The sequence below is a fragment of the Mobula birostris genome, chromosome 3 (genome assembly GCF_030028105.1).
Source record: "Mobula birostris isolate sMobBir1 chromosome 3, sMobBir1.hap1, whole genome shotgun sequence".
Taxonomy (NCBI): domain Eukaryota; kingdom Metazoa; phylum Chordata; class Chondrichthyes; order Myliobatiformes; family Myliobatidae; genus Mobula; species Mobula birostris.
In genome coordinates, this window is record NC_092372.1 from 110,811,786 (window position 1) to 110,825,806 (window position 14,021).

The 14,021-nt window shown below is 44.6% G+C and overlaps 1 protein-coding gene across 14 annotated transcripts in view; it reads left to right on the plus strand.

The window, feature by feature from the left end:
- LOC140195219 (calcium/calmodulin-dependent protein kinase type II delta chain) overlaps positions 1-14,021 on the plus strand; it is a 580,639-nt gene that overhangs the window by 406,106 nt on the left and 160,512 nt on the right. The window lies entirely within an intron of this gene.

Sequence of the window (14,021 nt, forward strand, 5' to 3'; positions counted from 1 at the left end):
CTGAGATAGTCTCACTGGAGATGGAGTTCCTCCATCATTTTATGTACAGTGTTTATAAACAAAGTATTCACACCACCTCCCCCCCAGGATGTTTTCACATTTTATTATTTTATAACATTGAATTACACTGGATTTTATTTGGCTTTTTTAACACTGATAAATAGAAAAGACTTTCATATCAAAGTGAATTTCTATTAAAAACAATTGACTGCATAATTGCTCAGCCCCTTCAAGTCAGTATTTAGTAAATTGCACCTTTGGCAGCAATTACAGGTTTGAGTCTGTGTGGATAGGTCTCTTGTCGGCTTTGCATATCTGGGCACTGCAATATTTCCCCATTCTTCTTTACAAAAACTGCTCAAGCTCTGTCAGATTGCATGGGGATTGTGACTGTTCAGCCTTTAAGTCCAGCCATTAATTCTCAATTGGATTCAGGTCTGGACTTTGATTAGACCACACTAGGACTTTAATGTTGTTTTTAAGCCATTCTAGTGTAACTTTGGCTTTATGCTTGGAGCCATTGTCTTGCTGGAAAACAAATCTCCCAAGTCACAGTCCTCTTGCAGGCTACATCAGGTTGTCCTTCAGGATTTCCCTGTATTTATTTTACCCTAAGCCTTCACAAGGCTTCCAGAGCCTGCTGCAGTGAAGGAACCCCACAGCATGATGCAGTCTCCACCATGCTTCACAGTAGGGATGATGCGTTTTGATGGTGTGCAGTGTTTGGCTTATATCATTTAGTCTGATGGCCAAAAAGCTCAATTTTGGTTTCATCAGACCATAGAACCTCCTTCCAGCTGATTTCAGAGTCTCCCACATGCCTTCTGGCAACCCCAGCTGAGATTTCACAAGTTTTTTTTCCAACAGTAGCTTTCGCTTTGCCACTCTCCCATAAAACTCTGACTGGTGAAGCACCCAGACAACAGCTATTGTATGTGCAGTCTCTCCCATCTCAGCCGCTGAAGCTTGTAACTCCTCCAGAGTTGTCAAAGATCTCTCGGTAGCCTTCCTCACAAGCCCTGTTCTTGCACGGTCACCCAGTTTTTGAGGACGGCTTGCTCTATGCAGATTTACAGTTGTGCCATGTTCTTTTCATTCTGATGATTGACTTAACTGTACTCCAAGGGATCTTGAAGCAACACACATCAAAGTTGCTGGTGAACGCAGCAGGCCAGGCAGCATCTCTAGAAGAGGTACAGTGGACGTTTCAGGCCGAGACCCTTCATCAGGACAATATTCCAAGGATATTCAGTGACTTGGAAATGTTCTTGTATCCATCTCCTGAAATGTGCTTTTCAATAACCTTTTTGTGGAGTTGCTTGGGGTGTCCTTTTGTCTTCATGGTGTAGTTTTAGCCAGGATACTGACCAGCAGTGGGACCTTCCACAGACAGATTTATTTTTACTGCAATCAATTAAAACATCTTGACTGCACACAGGTGATCTCCATTTAACTAATTATGTGACTTTTAAAACCAGTTGGCGACACCAGTGATGATTTGGTGTGTCATGTTAAAGGGGGTGAATACTTGTGCAATCAATTATTTTGTATTGGATATTTGTAATTAATTTAGATCACTTTCTAGAGATATGCTTTGACTTTGACACAAAAGAGTATTTTTCTGTTGATCAGTGTCAAAAATAGCCAAATAAAATCCACTGTGATTTAATGCTGTAAAACAATAAAACATGAAAACTTCCAAGGGAGAGGTGATTACATTTTTATAGGCACTGTATGCTAGTCTCAATTTCCAGCATCTGCAGAATCAGGTATTGTTACAAGATGTAGTGTAGGGTTACCTTTGTGATCAAGCTTGATTCATTTTACCAGTGTGTTTGTCTTTGAAGGCATTTTCTGACAACTGCATACTCGGCTCATCTACTGTATATCCATTATTCATCTGGCAACCCTCTCTATCGATCAGTATTCAAGTCTACAATTTGTCTGCTTTATCTTATCATCTCAAACCTAGCTGACGTTCATACCCAAAACACACAGCTCATCAGTGGCAGTAGTTTTTGACCGATAGCTTCTGCAGGACCTAAACAGTCTAGAAGGCTTAATGATATTTAATTGTTTCTTTCTGAAAAAGCAGTATCTAATAGGAAAGAATTTGAAGAAGACAAGTTTTTAAACATGACAGTCATGGGCATCAGCTTGACAGTGGCCATTGCCAGAATTGATGGGGATAATGATGACATCTGCTCACTGAATCCTTCCACTTATTTCCCATCTCGCCCTTGACCCTTCCCCCTGACTCAGGCTCAGCTAGTGTAGGCATTCATTTCCTGCTTCTTCCTCTCCACTTACCACACAAGCTTTATTTCTTACCCACTTCAGATATCTGAGAAGTGAAACTCTCTCAGAGAGAGGAAAATTTTGCTGAAAATGCCTTCACTCAGCCATCAGTTCAGAGGTTGAGACCCGTTTTTTTTTGATGTATAGAAGAGTTGTGCACATGGTGAGATAGTTAGGGATGAGCACACTTGCAGGAATGATGGTGCACCATTTAGTACAGAAGAGGCAGATGGGACTTCAGAGAGTGAGGCTACAGAAAGTCTGTCAGAGATACTCAGACAAAACTTTGTCAGAAAACTTGCCATAATGCCAAAGGGCAAAAGACTTGTTCACCCACCTTGTATAGAGTTCAGAGATTAGCAACTGTGCTTTCCAATACAGGAGGTTACATCCTGCAACCTGCCTGTGGAACATCCCAGTTGAGGCTATGGTCAGAATCACTCTAACCCTTTTCTTCAGAATACCTCACTGCAGTACTACACCTCACCTGTGTCAGACTTCCAGTGGTATGGCATGTTACTGTTAGCTGGGGGGGCCATAGTAGCATAGCAGTTAGACTGATGGCAGTGACCCGGGATCGATTCCGCTGCTGTGTGTAAAAAATTTGTACGTTCTCCCTGTGACCATGGTACTCTGTTTACATCAAGTGCTGCAGTTCTTCCCAAATCTCAAAGGTTAGCAGGTTAATTGGTCACATGGGTGTGTTTAGGCAGCACAGGTTCGTTGGGCCAGAAGGGTCTGTTACCATGCTGTGCTTTAAGATTGCACTGGTGAACTTATTAGCAGTAAACAAAACTATAAATTGCTGCATTCATCACACTTTTTCTCTGAAATAATCACTGCAATCAAGCCTGTAACTTTCCTTTCGTAGTTAAGGTTTTGAACCATCTGTACGATCTGGCATTTTTGTGATGTGAACTGAAGTCTCGAAAGTGCAGGACTGTTGCGCGTGGCAGGTACATGCTGAATTGAGCTGGTGGGGCCTGGGCACGAGCAAGGAATGAACCAATGTTTGTCATTGCTGTAGAGCCGTAGGAGCAATTAGATGCTGCAGAACCGAGGGGAGTTGAGTGGAGGTGAGGCAGAGTTGAGCCTGGACCCAAGTGCGAAGAAAAAACCCCAAGGTTTGGCTGATTTAAGCACTGGGCCATTTTGGAAAGGTTAAGTGCAGGCCAAATCATGGGAGTGGGGCCCAGGCCCGAGAGCATATCAAAGCGGCAGGGCCCAGGTCAGAGAGTGAGGGTTGACCAGTTTAAGCACTGGACCAGATTGAAGAGATCAGGGTGTCGGAGTCGAAGGAGAGGGGCAGGCTGGTGTTCAGCTTGAGAGTTACGAGGTTTACTCATCTCTGTGCTGAACTGAGGCTGCGACCTGCAGCTAACAGGCTCCTGGATCAGTTGCAGAGATGACCGGCTTCGTGGCTGTGGACTCACTTTCGTGAACTTCAGTTCTGAATGATATTCACTTACTTTTATTGTCTGCATGATGTGTTTTGTTTTTCTCTGCACATTGGGTGTTGGTCCAGTGATATTTAGAAACTTCAGAACCAAGGTTACCCTAACATTTTGGGTTCCCTAATCTAAGGAGAGACATCCTTGCCATAGAAGGAGTACAAAGAAGGTTCACCAGATTGCTTCCTGGGATGGCAGGACTTTCATATGAAGAAAGACTGGATGAACTGGGCTTATACTCGTTGGAATTTAGAAGATTGTGGGGGGATCTTATTGAAACGTATAAGATCCTAAAGGGATTGGACAGGCTAGATGCAGGAAGATTGTTCCCGATGTTGGGGAAGTCCAGAACGAGGGGTCACAGTTTGAGGATAGAGGGGAAGCCTTTTAGGACCGAGATTAGGAAAAACTTCTTCACACAGAGAGTGGTGAATCTGTGGAATTCTCTGCCACAGGAAACAGTTGAGGCCAGTTCATTGGCTATATTTAAGAGGGAGTTAGATATGGCCCTTGTGGCTAAAGGGATCAGGGGGTATGGAGGGAAGGCTGGTGCAGGGTTCTGAGTTGGATGATCAGCCATGATCATGCTGAATGGCGGTGCAGGCTTGAAGGGCCGAATGGCCTACTCCTGCACCTATTTTCTATGTAACATCTATCATTGAAATATAGCATGCAGCAACTCGTCTGGCTGTGCACTTTCAGGGGTGAGCTCCAAATCAGCGTTAATTTCTCAGAAATATATGAAAAGAAGAGCTTCACACAAAACATCTGGAAGACCAAGATCCTTTGCCAGTCTGCCCCTGCTGCACAACACCACAGCACGACAACCAGAATCAATTATTCAAGAAAGTATACACCACTTTCAACATTATGGGAGTCACAGGCTAGTGAAAATGTTTATCATTGATAGTAATCCAATGCACTAGCTCAGCTTTAAGTTAACTAGGGGAGAGAGTGCTTAAAAACCAAGGCCACAAACCCGCCTTCAAACCCAGGATATTCCAAGCAACATTGATCGCAACTCTCCTTTGTACTTTGGAGCTCTGAGGCACAGGTTTTTCATGCAGGGGTGGGTGGGGTTTGTGGTTATATTGATCAAGCTGGTAACAGAAGTGGTAGAGGCAAATACAGTTATTACAGTGGAATAAAGGGAAGTACAGAGGCATGATAGAGGAGTTGGCCAAATTGATTGGAAAAGAACACTGGCAGGGATGACGGCAGGGATGGCTGAAATTTCTGGAAGGTATTCAGAAGGCACAGGATGTATGCATCCCAAAGAGGAAGAAGCATTCTAAAGGCAAGGTGACACAATCATGGCTAACAAGAGAAGTCAAAACCAACATAAAAGCCAAAGAGAGAGTATATAATAAAGCAAAAATTAGTGGGAAGTTAGAGGATTTGGAGGCTTTTAAAAATCCACAGAAAGCAACTAAAAAAGTAATTAAGAAGTAAAGATGGAATACGAAAGTAAGTGAGCCAATAATGTTAAAGAGCATACCAAAAGTTTCTTCATACACATAAAGTGTAAAAGAGAGGCGATAATGGATATTGGACTACTGGAAAACAATGCTAGAGAGATAATAATGGGGGTCAAGGAAGTGGCAGGTGAACTGAATAAATATTTTGCATCAGTCTTCACTGTAGAAGACACTAGTAATATGGTGGAAGTCTTAGGTGTCGGGTCATGAAGTGTGTGAAGTTACCATAACGAGGGAGGAGGTTTTTGGAAAACTGAAAGGTCTGAAGGTAGATAAGTCACCTGGACCAGATGATCTACACCCCAGGTTTCTGAAAGAGGTGGCTGAAGAGATTATGGAGTCATTATTAAAGATCTTTCAGAAATAATTAGTTCTGGAAGATGGGAAAATCGCAAATGTCACTCCATTCTTCAAGAAAGGAGGCATAAGAAAGGAAATTATCAGCAGTTAGTCTAACCTCAGTGATCGAGAAGATGTTGGTGTCAATTGTTCAGGATGCCATTTCAGGGTACTTGGAGACACATGATAAAATCGACCATAGCACGGTTTTCTCAAGGAAAAATCTTACTTGACAAATCTGTTGGAATTTTTTGAAGAAATAATAAGCAGGATGGACAAAGGAAACCTAGTTGATGTTAGATTTTCGGAAGGCCTTTGACAAGGTGTCACACATGAGGCTTCTTGACGAGCTATGAGCTAATGGTGTGAAAGGAATGATGCTAACATCAATAAAACAGTTGTTGATTGGCCGGACACAAAGAGTGGGAGTAAAGGGAGCCTTTTCTGGTTAACACACACAAAATGCTGGAGGAACTCAGCAGGCCTGGCAGCATCAATAGAAAAGAGTACAGATGATGTTTTGGGCCAACTGGATGATTTAAACTTCTTCAGGATAGGCATTTAAACTTCTTCAGGATAGGCATTCCTGGAAGAGACTTCGCAGTGTAGTAATCCAATCACAAACAAGAGGAAGTCTGCAGGTGCTGGAAATCCAAGAAACACACACAAAATGCTGAAGGAACTCAGCAGGCCAGACAGCTTCTATGGAAAAGAGTACGGTCGACATCTTGGCTCGAAGGTCGATTGTACTCTTTTCCATAGATGCTGCCGAGCCTGCGGAGTTCCTTCAGCATTTTGTGTGTGTTGCTTGGATTTCCAGCATCTGCAGATTTTCACCTTTTCTGGCTGGCTGCTTTTCTTTAGAGGTGTTCCACAGGGGTCAGTGTTGGGACTGATTCTTTTCACACTATATACCAATGATATGGATGTTGGAATTGATGGCTTTGTTGCAAAGCTTGCAGATGATACGAAGATTGGCAGAGGGGCAGATACTTTTGAAGAAGTGCAGAGGCTACAAAAGAACTCAGACCGATTAGGAGAATGGGCAAAGAAATGGCAGATAGAATACAGTATTGGGGAAGTGTTTGGTAGAAGAAATGAAAGGGTTGACTATCTTCTAAATGGAGAGAAAGTGTAAAAAAACTGAGACACAAGGGAACTTAAAATATAAAAGCAAAGAAGTAATGTAGAGACTTTGTAAAGCACTGATGAGGCCTCACTTAATTAGTTTAGGGCTTCTTATCTTAGAAAGGATGCTGACACTAGAGCGGGTTCAAAGGAGGTTCACAAAAATGATTCCAGGGTTGAATAGCTTGTCATATGAAGAGCATTTGATGGCTCTGGACTTTACTCACTGGAATTCGAAAGAATGAGGATGACCTAATTGAAACCTATCAAATGGTGAAAGACCTTAATAACATGGATGTTTCCTTTGGTGGGAGAATCTAACACCAGAGAACACAGCCTCAGAATAGAGTGATGTCCTTTTGAAGTTTGGAGGTGAGGAGGAATTTCCTTAGCCAGAAAGCGATGGATCTGTGGAATCTGTTGCCACAGGCAGCTGTGGAGGCCAAGTCATTGGGTATATTTAGGGCAGAGGTTGATAGATTCTTGATTGGTCAAGGCATGAAGGGATATGGGAAGGGGGAAGGGCAGAAGATTGGGGGGTGAGTGGAAAATGGATCAACCATAATGAAATGGCAGAGCAGACTTGATGGACCAAATGACCTAATCGTGCTGGTATATCTTACCGTGTTGTATCAAGATGTACTTCACCGAAGGTGCCGGCCAAAGGAAACTGGGTGACTGTCAGGAGGCGGAAAGGGTCAGTCAACCTGTGCAGAATACCCTTGTGGTCATCCTCCTTAACAACAGGATACTGTTTGGATATTTTTGGGGATGATGACTTAACAAGAAAGTCACAGTATTTGGGTCTCTGGCACTAAGTCTGCCTGTGTGACTCAGAAGGGAAGTAGGGAAAATAGGGACACTGTGGTGATAAGGATTTATTAGTTCAGGGAATGAACATAAGGTTCTGTTTGTGAGAACAAACTCCAAGATGGTATGTTGCCTCCTGGGTGCCAGGTTCTGGGATATCTTTGATTAAGTCCTCAGCATTCTTAAGTAGAAGGATTAACAGCCAGAGGTCGTGATCTATGTAGGTACCAGTGATATGGGTAGGACTAGTGACGAGGTTCTGCAAAGGGAGTTCAGAGAGTTGGCTGCTACATTAAAGGGCAGGACCTCCAATATTGTGATCTCAGGTTTGCTACCTGTGCCACATGCTAGTGAGGCCAGAACTAGGAAGATTATACACTTTAAACACGTGGTTAAGCAGTTGATGTAGGAGAGAGTGCATAAGGTTTTTGGATCATTGGGCTCTCTTCCAGGGCAAACTGTGCAGAAGGGACAGTTTGCACCTATGCTTGAGGGATCTAATGTCCTTGTGGGATGGTTGGTTAATAGTGCACTGTGGGGTTTAAACTAGAGTTGCAGAGGGATCGGAATCAGCGTGCCAGAACAATTAGTGGAGTGGTTGTGGAGACAGATGTTGGTAAGACTTCAGACAAAGCCAGGAATTAAAATGTAGAGCATGGTACGACTAGTGTCCTGAGCTATGTATATTTTAATGCAAAAGGATCATAGAAAAGGCTGATGACTTCAGGGCATGGACCAACATCTAGAATTATGATATTGTAGCCGTTAGTGAGACTTGGTTGCAGGAGGGGCAGGACTGGCAGCTCAATATTCTGGGGTTCCATTGTTTTAGATGTGACAGAGCGGAAGGGATTAAGGGAGGATTCTACAGATATTTTAAGAGCGACAGGATTGCAAAGGACCAAATTTGTCCTCTGGAAGACCAAATGGTAGTCCATGTGCGGAGCCAAAACAAATGGGGAAGATCATAAATGAACTTTTTGCATCTGTATTTACTCAGGAGACGGGCACAGAGTTTATAGAAGTGAGGCAAAATGGCATCAACTTCATGGACCCTGTACAGATTACAGAGGAGGAGGTGTTTGCTACCCTGAGGCAAATCAGGATGGATAAATCCCCAGGGTCTGACAAGGTGTTCCTTTGGACCCTACTGGAAGCAAATGCAGAAATGAACCACGCCCTAGCAGTGATATTTAAGTCATCTTTAGCGACAGGGAGAGGTACCAGAGAGTGGAGGATAGCCACTGTTGTTCCTCTGTTTAAAAGAATCTCTAAACATAAACCAGGAAACTATAGACTGGTGAGTCTGTCATCAGTTGTGGGAAAGATCGTGGAAGGTAACTAAGGGACCAACTATATAAGTATTTGGATATACATGGACTGATTAAGGATAGACAGCATGACTTTGAGCATGGTAGGTCATGTCTAACAACCTTATAGTATCTTTTGAGGAAGTTACCAGGAAAGTAGATGAAGGCAAGGCAAGCCTGTGGATGTTGTCTACACAGCTGGTCAAGAAGTCATTCAGGATGAGTTAGTAAATTGGATTAGATGTTGGCTTTTGTGGGAGAAGCTAGAGAATGGTAGTAGAGGGTCAATCTCTGACTGGAGGTGTGCACAGGGATTGGGGCTGGATCCTTTGTTGTTTGTCATCAATATCAGTGATCTGGATGATAATGTGGTTAACTGAATCAGCGAATTTATGGCTGACACCAAGATTGGGAGTGTAGTGAACAGTGAGGAAGACTATCATGGCATGCAGAGAGATTGCATAAGCTGGGAAAATGAGCTGGAAAACAGTAGATGGAATTTAATGCAGACAAGTGCGAGCTATTGTCCATCAGTAGGACTGACCAGGGTCGGTTTTACACAGTGAACAGTCGGATACTGAGGAGTGTGATAGAACTTTGAGCCGAAACTCTTCAGCAGTCTGGGAGATCTTGTGCAGGATTCTCTGAAGGTTAACTTGCAGGTTGTGGTGGTGAGGAAGGCAAAATGCAATGTTAGGATTCATTTTTCTGACGACTAGTATATAAGGAAGGATGTAATGCTGAGGCTTTGTAGTGCATTGGTCAAACTTCACTTTGAGTATTGTGAACAGTTTTGGGCCCCGTATCTAAGAAATGATGTGCTGGCATTGGAAAGAATCTCGAGGAGGTTCAGAAGAATGATTTCCGGGAACGAAAGGGTTAATATAGGAGGACTGTTTCATGGCACAGGGCCCGTATTCACTTGGGTTTGGAAGAATGAAGGGTATCTCATTGAAACCTATCGAATAATGTGAGGGTAAATAGAGTGGATGTGGAGAGAATCTTTCCTATAGTGGGTGAGTCTATGACCAGAAGGCACAGCCTCGGAATTGAGGGACGCCCATTTAAACATAGATGAGGAAGAATTTCTTTAGCTAGAGGGTGGTGAATCTGTTTTAGGCCAAGTCATTGAGTATATTTAAAGCAGAGGTTGATTAGATCTAGATTAGTCAGTTTATCAAAGGTCACAGGGAGAAGGCGAGAGAATGTTGTTGACAGGGATAATAAATCAGCCATAATGGAATGGCAGAGCAGACTCAGTGGCCCGATTGGCCTAATTCTGCTCCTATATCTCATGCTCTTAAATCTCAAAAATAAGAAAGGCACAATTATTCTGCTGGGATTATAATATTGACCATCCCAGTAGTCACCAGGACGTTAATGAATAGATGTGTGACAGATAGAACAAAGGTCATTATACAACAGTAGACAGCCTTTGGCCCACTATGTTATACTGACCATTTAACTTTCTCTAAGGTCTTTCTAACCTTTTCCTTCTACTTAATCCCTCTAATTTTCTATCAGCTATTTTTCTAAGAGTTTCTTATATGTCCATATCTCAACCATGACCTGTGGCAGACACCCACTCTCTCTGTGTAAAAATGTTTAGCCCTGACATTCCCTCAATACTTTCCTCTAATCACTTTAAAGTGTGCGTATGTCCCCTTGTACTAGCCATTTCTTCCCTCGGGAAAAAAGTTTCATCATATCCACTCAATCTTTGCCTCTTATCATCTTGTACATCACTGTCAAGTCACATCTCACTCTTCTTCAATCCAAAGAGAAAAGCCCTAGCCTATATGTTCTTGAATCCAGGTGAATCTCCTATGCACAAACCCTAACGCCTTTGCATCCTCTTCATAATGAGGTGACCATATCCCAAGTATGGTCTCACCAGGATTTGAAAGAGCTGCAACACTACCTCGTGGCTCTTGAACTCAATCCTTCGACTAATGAAGGCCAACAAATCATACACTTTTTTAACAGCCCTATCAGCTTGGGCAGCAACTTTAAGAGATCTATGGACGTGGACCCCAAAGTCCCTCTGTTCTGTCACACTACTAACACTCTTGCCACTACCCCGTATTCTGCTTTCAAATTTGACCTTTCAAAGTGAATCAATCACACTTTATCAGGTCGAACTCCGTGTGCCAGACGAGGAAAAGGTGCAAAAGTAACAGAATTGTTGTCATGGATAACATTATCTACCAATTTATTTATTGAGCTAAAGCATGGAATTGGACCTTCTGGCCCTTCGAGCAGCCCTGCGCAGCAACCCCTGATTCACCCCGAGCCTAATCACTGGACAGCTTACCAACTAACCTACCAACTACTCCGTCTTTGGACTGTGGGAGGAAAGCGGAGCACCAGGAGGAAACACACACTCTAATGGGGATGAATGATAGCTTTGTTCCATGTGCAGTCCTCAGTGCCACTCAGGGGAGCAGGAATCAGCCTGAGTGCTTTGGGACTTGGAGGCAAACCCAATGTTTACATTGTTCAACTAGTTGGCATATTAATACAACATTTGAAGAAAGGTGTTTGTTGATAAAGCATCGTGGATCGCTGTTGTTGTTTTGATGAGAAGCAGTAGCAATGTCATAGCCACTTCTGCAATGTAGGGAAGTTTACTAACACTCCATTTAATTGGTCATTGGAGTTAAGGCAGACTGGTTTTTCTTTATCAAATATCACCACCCAGCTTGTATTATTAGGCCTACTAGCTCCCAGATGCCACTGTATACCCAGGAACAGCACGTTCTGGCTAGATCTCTGTATCTTGTCAGGTTTACTGACCAACCTCATGGGCCAATGCCTCAGCCACTTCCCCCTTCTTGGGGCCCCTACGTTAATAATATGTTGTCTATATAATGAGATACCACAATGGTTAGGTTAAGCAAGATCTCCGGCAAATCTTAACCACTATCACATGGCACAAGTCCAGGCTACACACCTATACTTGGAGGAGCAGCTCTCTGCCCTAAAGGTAAAATGGTCTTGGGAGTCATAATTTAAAGGAATGGAGAAAAAGGCATTTGTTGGATCGCCACAACATACGGGTGTTTCCCTCCTTCCCTCTGACATTCTTTACTATGGTTACCACATCAGGGACATGGGTCTAGAAGTAATCACAGAGTAGTCTGTAGAGGTAGTCTGAGATAAGAGGTCTCTGGAGGTAGGCTGGGAGGAGTTTCTGGAGGTAGGTTGGGAGGAGTCTGTGGAGGTGGTATGGGATGATCCTGTAGAATAGTTTGGTAAGAGTAGTCTCTGGAGGTAGTCTGGAATGAGGAGCCTCCGGAAGTATTCTGTGAGGAGCCTCTGGAGGTAGAATGGGAGGAGCCTCTGGAGGTATTCTAGGAGGAGTCTCAAGAAATAGTCTGGGAGGGCTCTCTAGAAGTGGTCTGGGAGGAGTTTCTGGAGGTTGTCTGGGAGGAGTTTCTACAGGTGGTGTGGGAAGAGTCTCCAGGGATGTTTGGGGGGAGTAGTGTCTGGAGGTAGACCAGTAGGAGTCTCTAGATGTAATATTGGAGGCATTTCTAGACATGGTCTGGGAGGAGGAGTCTCTAGAGGTGATCTGCAAGGTGGAGTCTAGAGATGGTGTGGGAGGAGTCTCTAGAGGTAGTCTGGGTAGAGCCTCTGGAGGTAGTCTGGGAGGAGTAGTCTCTAGTGGTGGTCTGTGAGGAAGTGTCTCCAGAGATAGTCTGGAAGTAGTCTCTGGAGTCAGTCTAGAAGTAGTGTCTGGAGTCAGTCGGGAAGTAATGTCTGGAATCAGTCTGGGAGGGGACACTTTAGGTAGTCTGAGAGGAGCTTCTTAAATAGTCTGGGAGTAGTGTCTCAGGTAGTCTGAGAGCAAGAGTCTCTTGAAGTAGTCTGGACAGAGTCTCTGGAGGTGTTCTGGGTGTAGTCTCTAGAAGTGATCTGGGGGTGGTCTCTAGAGGTGCTCTGGGAGGAGTCTCTGGCGATGGTCAGGGTGGAATCTCTGAAAGAAGACTGGGAGTTGTCCCCGGAGGTAGTTTGCGAGGAGCCTCTGGAGTTAGTCTATGAGTAGATGTTAGAAATAGTCTGGGAAGAACCTCTGGAGGCAGTGTGTGAGGAGCCTCTGGAGGTGGAATAGGAGGAGTCTAGAAGTAGAATGGGAGGAGTCTGTAGCAATAGTGTGGAACGAAAAGTCTGGAGAAGTAGTCTAGAAGGAGTTAGTCTCAGAGGAGTGGTCTAGTGTGGCAGAAGTCTCGGGAGGTGCTCTGGGAAAGGTCTTCAGAGTTATCTGGGTGGAGGACTCTGGAGGTAGACCAGGGGGAGTCCCTGAATCTAATATTGGAGGTGCTCTGGGGGGAGGACTCCCTAGAGGTGGTCTGAGAAAGGTCTCTCGAGGTAGTCTGGGACGAGTAGTGTCTGGAGATAGACCAGTAGGATTCTATAGATGTAATATCGGAGGCGTTTCTAGAGGTGGTCTGGCAGGAAGAGGCTCAAGTCAGTCTGGGAGTGGTCTCTCTAGTCAGTCTGGGAGTGGTCTGTCTAGTCAGTCTGGGAGTGGTCTCTGGAGTCAGTCTGGTGTCTCTAGTCAGTCTGGGAGAGGTCTCAGGAATCAGTCTGGGAGTGGTCTCTGGAATCGCTCTGAGTGGTCTCTGGAGTTGGTCCGGGAGCGGTCTCTGGAGTCGGTCTGGCAGCGGTCTCTGGAGTCATTCTGGGAGTGGTCTCTCTAGTCAGTCTGGGAGTGGTCTCTCTAGTCAGTCTGGGAGTAGTCTCTAGAGTCAGTCTGGGAGTGGTCTCTGGAGTCACTCTGAGTGGTCTCTGGAGTCAGTCCGGGAGCGGTCTCTCGAGTCCGTCCGGGAGCGGGCTCTCAAGTCAATCTGGGAGCAGTCTCTCGAGTCAGTCGGCGAGCGGGCTGTCTAGTCAGTCTGTGAGCAGTCTCTGGAATCAGTCTGGGAGCGGTCTCTGGAATCAATCTGGGAGTGGTCTCTGGAATCAGTTTAGGAGCAATATCTGGCGTCGGTCTGGGAGCAGTCTCTGAAGTTCTTCTGGGAGTGGTCTCTCGAGTCAGTCTCGTAGTGGTCTCTGGAGTCAGTCTGGGAGTGGTCTCTGGAGTCAGTCTGGGAGTCGTCTCTGGAGTCAGTCTGGGAGTGGTCTCTGGAGTCAGTCTGGGAATGATGTCTCTAGTCATTCTGGGAGTGGTCTCTCTAGTCAGTCTGGGAGTGGTCTCTGGAGTC